The sequence below is a fragment of the Coregonus lavaretus genome (genome assembly GCF_964263955.1).
Source record: "Coregonus lavaretus genome assembly, chromosome: 11".
NCBI lineage: Eukaryota > Metazoa > Chordata > Actinopteri > Salmoniformes > Salmonidae > Coregonus > Coregonus lavaretus.
In genome coordinates this window covers 10,042,070-10,054,399 of record NC_139998.1, presented here as the reverse complement: position 1 = coordinate 10,054,399, position 12,330 = coordinate 10,042,070, and the positions used below count along the sequence as shown (strand labels likewise).

The following is a 12,330-nucleotide window of genomic DNA, read 5'->3' as shown; positions in this document are numbered from 1 at the left end:
TCTGCAGAGCTGGGAAGATTGTATCCCCCATATAAATAACATTCTATTGGTAGCAAGAATTGTGTATAATAATTTAAATTGAAACATTTTAAGTTTTGAATCCGGTGTCGTATTGCGTATCAGTTCATAAACCATTTGCCATGGAATCGGTACGTCAAAAATATGATATAATTTACGAAGATTATACCTTTTTTAAACATTTTCTCAAAAAAAGTTTTTTATCAATTCGTATATTTGAGTTTAAACACTTTGTTGCATTATTTGTTCTGTCGTTTCTGGAGGATTACATTGAAATTGCAACCAACTTTCTATGGCTTGTTTTAGAAATAGTGATATTTGGGAGATGAGTTCCTTTTCAAATAACTGAAAGTGAGAGGTTGTAATCTGAATAAAGGGAAAAGGCCATTCTTGAACATGGGGTGAGACAATCTTACTAATTTGCTAGAGAACCAGTTCGGATTTACGTATAACTTTAATATGACTGAAGCTTTTAGTGATAGGTCTAATGCTTTAATATTTAATCATTTCTGTCCTCCGAATTCATATTCATTATATAAATAGGCCCATTTAATTTTGTCTGGCTTGCCGTTCCAAATAAAATTGAATATTTTTTTCTCGTATAATAAAAAAAACAACGTTTCGCTAGGTGTAGGCAAGACCATAAGCAAATAGGTAAACTGGGATCAGGGTGATTTTTTTCCACAAATAGACAGGTATTTACTTTTCCATGGTAGCAAGATCTTATCTATTTTTGCTAACTTTCTGTTAAAATGTATTGGAATGAGATCATTTATTTATTTTGGAATATGTATACCGAGTATATCCACATCACCATCAGACCATTTTATTGGTAAACTACACAGTAATGTAAAAGTTGTATTTTTTAGTGATCAGTACGTAATATAGTAAATGTATCATAATTTGGTTGTAATCCAGAGAGGTTAGGAAATGTATCTAGATCCTCTATGAGGCTGTGGAGGGATTCAAGAAAACATGAATCATCAGCTATGAATAGCAGGCCTGGTTTCCCAGATTGTTCATAGTGTTCTATTGTTTCCAGTACTTGCCTTATATTATCTCCAATGTATCGTCCATGTAAAAAAAACTGTCTGATTAGAAAGAATAATGTCTGACAATACCTTTTTAATTCTATGCGCTGTACATTTTGCTAGAATTTTTGCATCCCAACACTGAAGTGTAAGGGGCCTCAAATTATTGTTGCTAACTGTACATTTTTCCTTATATCTTAGGGTGAGAATGTGTCCCTTGGTGAGCACATTTCTGCCCTCAATAAAGAGCTGGAGATTACTAAGGAGGAACTCCACACTCTGGAGCAGGCATGGGAGCACACCAACACATTAAGTATGCAAAGGTTCACAACTGAGTGTGTATAATTTGATACGCTTTTCATGTCTTTTCTATTTTCACGTTTAGAACATGGAGATGGCGTGCCAATCGTTGGATGACAACATAGCATGGAAAAATTCACCCAGAGACAAACAAAAAAAGTAACTGTGAAATCAGTGAGCCCATAGTGTCTCTCAGAAGCCCTGCTGTGATTTTTCACCTGGGATCATTCCTTTGCTCTCGGGTGGTGAGAGCAGCATGGACAAAGCAGCGAAGGCGGTGTCCAACAGTGAGATTGTTTCTGCCCCCGGAAGGATCACCATGCTGGAGATGAAGGATCAGAATGCGCGGCAGAGGGCCGCCTCAGGAACTCCCTCAGATGAACACCTCAGGAACTCCCTCAGACAGGTGGAGGAGCGCAACGTGGAGCTGGAGACCAAGTTCACCGAGGTAGGAGAGATGAGAGAGCTATCTTCATAGTGAAGGAGTTAGGGAGGGAATAAAGTAAAAAGACAAATCTCTGTTTCCTGTGGCAATGGACATTAAAGGAAACTTCTTCTAGAATTTCATTTGATAGTTTATTGGATAGTGACAGATACAAACACATGGACACATTGAATAAATAATCAGATTTTGCATTTTATAGATGGTGTGTACACTGAGTGTACAAAACATTATGAACACCTGCTCTTGCCATGACATGGACTGACCAGTTGAATCCAGGATAAAGCTATGATCCCTTATTGATGTCACTTGTTAAATCCACTTCAATCATTGTATATGAAGGGGAGGAGACAGGTTAAAGAAGGATTTTTAAGCCTTGAGACAATTGAGACATGGATTGTGTATATGTGTGCCATTCAGAGAGTGAATGGGCAAGACAAAATATTTAAGTGCCTTTGAAAGGGGTATGGTAGTAGATGCCAGGCGCACCGGTTTGAGTGTGTCAAGAACTGCAACGCTGCTGGGTTCTCTTTCAGTCGACTCGGTTCAACATCTCACTATGGGACACGCCCTCTTTTGCGGTTCATTGGTTGAAACCTTATTAAATCATGCCTAACAGGCCAATCAGAGCTTTGTGGGTGTACGCCCTGCATGTCTATATAACACCCTGCACTGCTCTGGTTTCCTCATTCTTTGCCCCTTCACGAGTCTATTTGGTTACTATCTGGTTACTAGCCCGCTAAGCAGCTTTCTTCAGAAAACTAGTTCTCAACTTAACTGTTCCTTTCGGTGTGGGTTACCACCCCACCACGGAGCGTTGAGTGGCTTATTTTCTATTTTCAGGAATTCTGCTAACTTCAGCTTCACTTTCCGCGTGAAGTTACCTCAGTTAGCTTGTTAGCAGCACCTTTTGTCATTGTCTAGCTATAGTACACCTGTTGCCTGGCCTACACACAATTAGCATCATTAGCTAGCTAGCTCCAATGCTTTTGCATCCCGTCAATAGAAGGTTCCCACAAGTTTTAGCTACTTCTACCCATGGTCTCTAGCTGTCCGTCAGTTCCCACCTTTCGGAGTTAGCTAGCTGAACTTTCGAGTGTCTTAGCTAGCTAGTGGGCTAACGGCACCGCTGGCATTTTAGCTAGCAACCTCTGGGCTAAAGTTCCATTCGGTTTGTTTGGTTAGCATGAGCGGTGCTGTTTCATTCAGTGTGTCACCCCACCGTTGAAGCACCGTCCCTTTTACATTCCCCTGTGAAAGATAACCGAGTCGGCAATTGGTATTTCATGCGACGGTTTGGCCAGCTGGCTATCATAACTCAGGTAAAGATAGCCAGCTAATTAGCTAGCATACCTGGTAAATCTTTCTGTTTCTGCTTACCTGGCTCAAGCTCACGTTACCCCGTGTCTCTCCCGACTTCACGTCCTAGTAGCAGCGTGTGGAGTAGCTAGCTAGCTAGCTAACCCCCTACAATTCCATTTGCTTTTGTCCGTCCTGGTCAAAACAAGATGTCTACAGGCTTACTGGCCAAGTCATCAGGGAAGGGGGAGAAAAAGCAGTGCAAGCCTAGCAAAGCTTGCCCTGGCAAGTCCCGGACGGATTCCCATCCGCTCTGTACTACTTGCCTCAGCGTTGAACACGCAATGGAGGCTCTTGTGTGCATTGCACTCAGCTGGGCTCCGGTGTCCTTAATGTAGAGGGAAGTACATGGGAAGTATTGCCCAGGCCTCGTCCTTGCTCGAGGACGACTCCGTTGATAACGAAGTCCCAGAGGAGGGAGAAGCTACTCAGGCATCCCCTCCACCTGCGCTTCAGGCTGATTCGGAGAACCCCCATCTTTCCTGGAGGGGCGGACCTTCCTTAATTCCGACAAATCTGGAAGTGAGGATGACAGCATGTCTCTTGCCGCATCAGGCAGCGCCCTCTCTGACCAGGAGATGGATTACACCGCTGAAGAAGAATTTCTCTCAGTTTGTGCTACCCAGCCAGACTGAAGAGGTAGGGCAGGAGTCAATAACTTACCTCCCCTTTTTCGAGGCAATCAGACGTGCTGCCACCAAACTTGATGTTGAGTATCCCACGCCTCCCCCACCTTCCAAGAAGACTAGGATGGATGGAAACTCCTGTCAGAGTAATTCTACAATTCTACTTCCCAGACTGTCTGGAGTTGTTGGAGTCTTCCTGGGTGGAGCCACTCAAGTCACCTTCTCCTGTGACTGGCTACCCCCACTTGGATATTCACGGCATGGAGTCGTCGGGATAACTCAGCCTTCTTCCCGTGGAGCCTACCCTGGCTGAGCACCTCGACACGAAGGCTTTGAGCTCCTGTTACTCTGCCCCCAAGCTCATTCATCCCAATGACCGCTTCACAGCGTCCATATATGATAGGATCTACTGATCTGCAGCTCAGGAGGGGCACTCCGTGAACGCAGCGTCCCTCCTCTCATTCTACATGGCGGTACAGGCTAAAGAGCTGTGCGACTCCCTGGCGAACGGTGGCACCGTCGACCAGGAGCAGTTAATGGAGCTAAGTCACCTTGCCAACCATACCAAAAGGGTGTCTGAGAAGGAGATGGGAAAGATCCTGAATGGACAGATCGATCCCACCAGACTATTTGGACCAGCCATATCGGAGATACAGCCGAGGTTCGATTCTAAGAAAAAGGAGACTGAGGCTCTGGGCTCCCTGTTACCATGGAAACAAGCCCCGAAGCCCCAGAAGCCCTTGTTCGCCCAGGTCATCACCATGAGGCCTCCCTCCCAGAACAGGAGGAACACTAAGAAGCCTCAGCAGGGCTTCGTCAGCCATTATGACTTGGTCCCCAAACCCATCCTGGATTTACGGCACCTCCACAAGCATCTGAGAGTATACAGATTTTGAATGCTAATGTATTGCATGCTGTTAGATTTGATTCGGCCAAACGAGTGATGAACGATGCTTATTTCCACATCAGAGTTTATCCTGCACACAGCAGATATCTGAGGTTCGCCTTCGAGGGCATAGCTTACGAATATCATTCGGTCTGTCCCTTGCCCCACGGACATTCACGAAGTGTGCCGAAGCCGCTCTAGCCCCCCTACGGGAGAGAGGCTTAAGAGTCCTGACGTACATCGACAACTTGATTGATCTGCGCGGACACTTGGGCTCAGGCAGCGGCGCACACATCCCAGCTGTTGTCGCACCTGCTCGCTCTAGGCTTCAGGATAAATCGTGCCAAAAGCTCGCTCTTACCGACCCAGCAGAAAATAATTTGGGATTGACGAGACAGATCTTGCTATGGAACAGCGAACATCACCCCCCCCCCACTCTGGACAGAGTTAGAGCGAACGGTCTGTCCCTCATCCTGATAGCCCCGCATTGGCCCGGGAAGCCATGGCTGGCTGTACCTCTCCTGTAGGCACAACCATGGCACCTCCCACAGCGCAGGGATCTCCTATCCCAAGTGCAGGGTGAAATATTCCACCCTCATCCCGAGCTGATGGATCTCTGGGCCTGGCCCGTGAGAGGTTTAACTTAGACTCTGTGGGCTTGCCATCCGAACGTGGTTGGCACAGTTCAGAGCACCAGAGCCCCTTCTTCAAGAGGTCTTTACGACCTGAAGTGGAGGGTATTTGAGAGCTGGTGTGAGAGACCTGCCGTTCTCTCTTCCTACAGGAATTGCTCGACAAGGTCAAGGCCTTTTCCACCGTTAAGGTATACTTGGCAGCGATCTCAGCCTGCCATTTAGGAGTTTTATGAAGGGAGCGTGCCGTCTCCGTTCACTCTCCAAACCACTTGCCCCATCATGGGACTTGGCACCAGTTCTGGATGTGCTTTCAGGCGATCACTTTGAACCCCTGGAGACAGTGGATCTTGTGGATCTTAAGACTCTGTCTTATAAGACGGCCCTGTTGCTCGCCTTAGCCACGGCCAAGCGCGTTAGATCCTTCATGTGCTCTCGGTTCATCCTTCATGCACTGTTTGCCCCCGACTACTCCAAGGTTATGATACGTCCTAACACTGCGTTTATTCCTAAGGTAATTCCCATGACTTATAGTAGTCAAGCCACTGACCTCTTTCCCTTCCACCCTTCGCCGTTCTCTTCTCCAGAGCAGTGGTGCCTTAACACGTATCCAGTGCGCGCCCTGCGCATCTATATGGACAGGACTAGGCCATTCCGGAGTTGTGATCAACTGTTTGCTTTGCCGACCCTGCTTTCCTCGCTCACTGGGTAGTGGAGGCTATCGCCAAGGCGTACAGTTGTCAGTGATTGGTCTCCCCTAGGTGTCCAGGCACAGTCCACTAGAGGAATTGCCACGTCATGGGCACTGTTCAGAGTCATCTCCGTCTCTGAGATTTGTGCGGCGGCTAGTTGGGCTTCCCCTCACACCTTTGTGAGGTTCTATCGCCTGGACGTTACTTTGCCCTCCCTGGCACACATAGTCCTTGGCGCTGGAGCTGAGTAGGATGGATCAGGTACGTTACCATGTAGCACATCAGGCTTCTCAGGAAACGGCCTCTGGGCAATGGAGCATTTTGCAAGTGTCCCATAGTGAGATGTCGACTGAAAGAGAACCTTGGGTTACGGGATGTAACCCCGGGTCTCTGAAGGAGAGGAGGGAGCCATCATACCAGATTTCCCCTCTTGCACGACTCGTGGAAGAGGTAGTTATTAGAATGAGGAAACCAAAGCAGTGCAGGGTGTTATATAGACACGCGAGGCATACACCCACAAATATCTGATTTGCTGTTAGGTATGATTGAATAAGGTTTCAACCAATTACCCGCAAAAGAGGGCTTGTCCCATAGTGAGATGTCTCCCTGATCTCCTTCAGAAAACCGGGGTTACATACCGTAACACAAAGTCTTTCGCACTCAACAGTTTCTTGTGTGTATCAAGAATGGTACACCACCCAAAGGACATCCAGCCAACTTGACACAACTGTGGGAAGCATTGGAGTCAACATGACCCAGCATCCCTGTGGAACGCTTTAAACACCTTGTTGAGTATATGCCCCAACGAATTGAGGCTGTTCAGAGGGGGAAAAGGGGGTGCAACTGAATATTAGGAAGGTGTTCCTAATGTTTTGTACATTCAGTGTATAGATCATGCTAATTTTCAACACCTGTCTTTAGTAGAGAACATGGCTGGACAAGGCCATGCAATGACCTGGATTATGTCTAATAGTGACACAGAGCCACTAACATTAAGTGTTGTTTCTCCCCAGCTGACAAAGCAGTACCTGGAGACCCAGAGAACGGAGCGGGAGCTGAGAGATGAGCTGGCCGACAGCGTGTCTAAAGACGCCAGTGATGCCGACCGCTCCAGGATCACCCAGCTGGAGAAGGCTGAGGCCAAACTCAGAGTGGAGGCCTCAAAGTACATTTTTATTTTTTTAGTACGTACTACATCCACTCATTTGTAATCTGTGATATATCCTCCTGTTACCTAGTTCTATTTACAAGAATGTGATTCTGATTAATGAAATTGACCTAATGCCCTAGCCAAAATATATGTTGCCCTGATCGCATCCCTGATTTAGTAAGCTTTACTACTACTGCCCGGTAAGCTTGCGTTTTATGTCAGTCGTGAAGAAAAAACAAATAATAATAATAATAATAGTAATGTATGCACTCACTAACTGTAAGTCGCTCTGGATAAGAGCGTCTGCTAAATGACTAAAATGTAAAATGAATGGGATAAGGTGCAAACCCCATGCTGTGTATCCAGGTTGAGGGAGGTATCTGACGTGGCTAATATGCAGGTGTCAGCCCTGGAGGCAAGACAGCATTCCAGAGAGAAGGAGGTAGAGGCTCTGAGGAGACAGGTCCTCGACTACCAGGTAAGACAACCCAACCCTTACACTATTCAACTCTATTTAACCCCAGTCATCAAACTCATCCTCATTCTATTCAAGTAACACAACCTCGAGATGAGAAATCTTCTTATTTTCAATAGTTGACAAAGTTGAACTATGATTCCAGAGCTTTTCAAAATAAACAGTTGTGAGTGAGGCTAGGTTGGAGTGCTATGCCTGGGTATTTATTGTGCATAGTTTGAATAGCTAGCTACCATGTTGCTCAAATATATCTCACTACTAGCATTGTTGCTAATGCTAACATTTTCCTCCTGCTCTGTCTTGCTTTGCTTACCCAGTCCCAGTCAGACGAGAGGGCCCTGATCGCCAAGCTCCACCAGCACATTGTAGCTCTGCAGCTCAGCGAATCAGCCACTGTAGGGAAACTAGAGGCCACCACCACCCGGATACAGCAGCTGGAGGCCTACAAGCTTCGCGCAGAACAAAAACTGGACGCCCGCGAGAAATCGCTGAATCATGCTCGCCAGGAGGGCCGGAACCGAGCCAGGCATCTCCAACAGACCATCCAGTCTCTCCGCAGGCAGTTTGCCGGAGCCCTGCCCTTAGCCCAGCAGGAGAAGTTCTCTCAGACCATGATGCGCCTGCAGGAGGATAGAGGGACCGTGCAGGAGGAGAAGAGGAGAGTGGAGGAGGAGAGGAGGAGGGCAGAGGGGAAGGCACAGGAGCTGGAGCTGAGGCTGAGAGGGTTAGAGGAGCTCATAGCGACGCTGAAGGATGTGAAGGGAGCTCAGAAGGTGGGTGGGCAAGGACGGACTGTTCCAAACACTATAGCCCTCTTGGTTTTCATTAGCTCAGTACTGTTATTCATTACAGGCTAGTATTGCTATCCCTTAGTGTCTTAATTGCAAAAGCCCAACTCTGCCATTGTATAGCTTTTCTTCTCACTGTGGGCCAGTACTATAACTATTCCTCTTCACCAAACTCCAGTACATTGTCTTCCATGGAAAAATATGTTTTTCCTCATGTTTTCTTTATGAATGTTCTCAGGTGAACGAATGGCACAAAAAGTTGGGCCGAGGCGAGGCGAGGCCGGGAGCTGGAGGTCCAGAGAGAGGAAATCAGATACCTGAGGAGCCTGGTGGCCGAGCAAGAGAAAACCATCCGTACCCTGGAGGAGGACAGTGTACAGCAACACACTGTGAGAAGAGAAAGCACACTTCAGACAGATAGGCAGGCACTTTTCACAGACAGAGAGAGAGACACACACACACACACACACAGAAATTGAATAAACATACACACACATATTCACCCCTTTTGGCCATTAGAAATGTGAGTGGAGCAATTTCATCTGTTTACATTTGTCTTCAGTGAGTTTATGAATCTGTTTACTCTTGCAGGCTTAAAACATGACCTACCTCACTGCAATAAATATGTACATTTCATTTCTCTCCAGTTCTGGTTTGGGATCGCTTTGGAATGTGAAATACACTACCGTTCAAAAGTTTGGGGTCACTTAGAAATGAAGCTGCCAGTTGAGGACCTGTGAGGCGTCTGTTTCTCAAAATAGACACTCTAATGTATTTGTCCTCTTGCTCAGTTGTGCACCGGGGGCCTCCCACTCCTCTTTCTATTCTGGTTAGAGCCAGTTTGCGCTGTTCTGTGAAGGGAGTAGTACACAGTGTTGTACGAGATCTTCAGTTTCTTGGCAATTTCTCGTATGGAATAGCCTTCATTTATCAGAACAAGAATAGACTGACGAGTTTCAGAAGAAAGTTATTTGTTTCTGGCCATTTTGAGCCTGTAACCGAACCCATAATTGCTGATGCTCCAGATACTCAACTAGTCTCAAGAAGGCCAGTTTTATTGCTTCTTTAATCAGCACAACAGTTTTCAGATGTGCTAACATAATTGCAATATGGTTTTCTAATGATCAATTAGCCTTTTACAATGATAAACTTGGATTAGCAAACACAACGTGCCATTGGAACACAGGACTGATGGTTGCTGAAAATGGGCCTCTGTACGCCTATGTAGATATCCATTAAAAATCAGCCATTTCCAGCAACAATAGCCATTTACAACATTAACAATGTCTACACTGTATTTCTGATCAATTTGATGTTATTTTAATGGACAAAGAAATTGCTTTTCTTTCGAAAACAAGGACATTTCTAAGTGACCCCAAACATTTGAACGGTAGTGTAGGTTTATTGCTTCAGTGTACCATGACTGTGGGCTTTATAGTGATAATGTCATCGCCCCATGACTTTGAGAGTCAGTCATAATAGGAACAAGAGGAGAACATAAAATACTTGTTCTCTCTATTCATGTATTTGATACTCAGATGGTTTAGTTTTATCCAGCCCTAAAAACACAGTGCTCCAGATGCACTAAATACTAGTACTGGTTGCTTCAGACAATGCATGTTCTCCAAATCCTGCCATGCTAGGACAATGGTTGTGTCCAAAATGGCACCCTATTCTCTATAAAGTGCACTGCTTTTGACCAGGGCCCTATATGGGAATAGGGTGCCATTTGTGACACAGACAAAGTTATGATGACATGGGTTAGTCAGTCTGATCAAGCTCTGTTTAGACCAAATTAATGCACTTCTTACAGGAGAATTGGAGAATAGGCATTTGTGTTTAACACACACAGAGGCATGTTGGGAGGCACAGAGGCATGTGCGCAGAAATCACAATATCAAACAATTGGGTTACTCTGATTATCATTGGATCATAATTGGATCAAAGTGTCCTCCGCATGCAATGTTTTGCTCACTGTCCTCCTAATTTCTGCAGAGCGCATTGGAGTATAATTATTGTAGGCCTGCACTGACAGGCACGAGTAGTCTTTTAATCATGCAGTCGAAATATGTGTTTTTGAGTTGAAAGCGAGCCTAGCCGCGTTTGCACATTTGTTGATAATCATGGGTAGTGAGTTATTTGCCTAGTTATAGCAATGAAAATCCTGGTAAAGTCATGGTGTGTGCATCACCTGCGTGTGTGCCAGTGGCCCATGCCAGAGGAGCGAGAGAGAGACATTTGCACAGCAGGTCAAATAATGACAGACTAACTAGCTAACCAGCCAAACTACACAATATGTTTTGAATTGGCTTTCTCGCTAGTTAACTATTTAGCTATTAGCATGCATTGATGTCATTGTCATGTCCGATGTCCTAAAATAACTTTCCACTGGCACTAGTGTGTAACCGCAAATGGCCAGCCAACACACAGTTGATACTGGTGTGCAGTTGATGAAACCAATGCTGCATACTTTGGTTGTAAAACCATCTCTCAAGCACTCAACATTGGCAGTGATTCTCCTCTATTCAATACTGGCCATGTAATTCTGACAAAGTTAAAAAATATTCTTAGAATAGCCTAATTGACAGGTAACTCCGATGCTGTCAAGATCTCCCCTGAACACTGAATATTTTAACCTTACAAATAGAAAAACATCTTAGTTAGCTACATCGCCCACCTTAGCCATTGGAGCCCTGGTTCATTGAATGAGATAATGATTTTATAAAGACATAAATAGTATTTGGTTGTAATTGTAATGTTGCAGGGTGGCCAACCCTCCTCCTGGAGAGTCCAGGAGATCTACTGGGTGTGCAGGCTTTTGCCCCAGCCCTGCTCGAACAGACCACATTGTAAAACAAAAATCAGCTGCTCAACAGGACCTTCATAAGCTGACTCTGGTGTGTTTGAGCAGGGTTGGATAAAAATCCTGCACACCCAGTAGCTCTCCAGATGGATGGTGTTTTATACAGTAGCCTATCAGTGCAGTATTTTACTTTGTGGGGGGTTAAGTGCTTTGCTCAAGGCCACAACGGCAGGAGATATAATACATGGGAGCAGAGACCACTTTCCATTGTCCATACTTGCGATAATAATGAATGTTATTTTGTGAAGTGGTTCCTTGCATCATACAACACAATTTTCAGTCACCTTTTTGGTCCATGGTGTTCCACACCAATTTTTATTTTTGGACAAGTGACTTCAGCATTCGGACAAGTAAAAAATCAGTCCTACTTGTTCGAAGCCCTGAAGCTTCAACTGAAATGTACCCAGGATTGTTGACGTAATATATGAAGCAACCACGTAAAAAAGGACAAAAAGTTAATTGAAAACATTGTTGGCTGGTTTTGAGCTGATGCGAGACAACATTAACTCTGGCTTCGGAATGAAAATTGTCCCTCACATCTCATATGTTGCCTGACTACAATATTTGATCTTGATACGTTAATAAATACATATTGTATTAATTTTGGCATGTTTAACTGCCTGGAATATCCACTGTAGTGCCTTTTGTTTTGCTAGCTAGCCAGCCATGAATAATTTGTAGTTAACGTTTGCCATCTACTTTTCATAACAACATTAGTTTTAGGTCATTTTCTTTTACATGTAAAACTAGCTGGCTAGATATATTAATATGATTCACATATACAGTGCATTCAGAAAGTATTCAGACCCCTTGACTTTTTCCACATTTTGTTACGTTACGTTACAGCCTTATTCTAAAATGGATTGTTTTTTCTTATTAAAAATAAATAAATCTACAATCAATATACCATAATGACAAAGCAAAAACTGGTTTTTAGAAATGTTTACTCAGTACTTTGTTGAGCGATTACCTTTGGCAGCGATTACAACATCGAGTCTTCTTGGGTATGATGCTACAAGCTTGGCACAGCTGTATTTGGGGAGTTTCTCCCATTCTTCTCTGCAGATC

General features: G+C 44.8%; 1 pseudogene across 1 annotated transcript in view; it reads left to right on the top strand.

Annotated features, from left to right (window-relative positions):
• LOC311137014 (centrosomal protein of 290 kDa-like) overlaps positions 1–12,330 on the top strand; it is a 52,460-nt pseudogene that overhangs the window by 14,730 nt on the left and 25,400 nt on the right. Inside the window, exons 18-23 of the transcript in view lie at positions 1,251–1,362; positions 1,592–1,797; positions 7,000–7,151; positions 7,503–7,614; positions 7,929–8,384; positions 8,638–8,788. The product of the transcript in view is annotated as a centrosomal protein of 290 kDa-like (transcript). The remainder of the gene's footprint in view (positions 1–1,250; positions 1,363–1,591; positions 1,798–6,999; positions 7,152–7,502; positions 7,615–7,928; positions 8,385–8,637; positions 8,789–12,330) is intronic.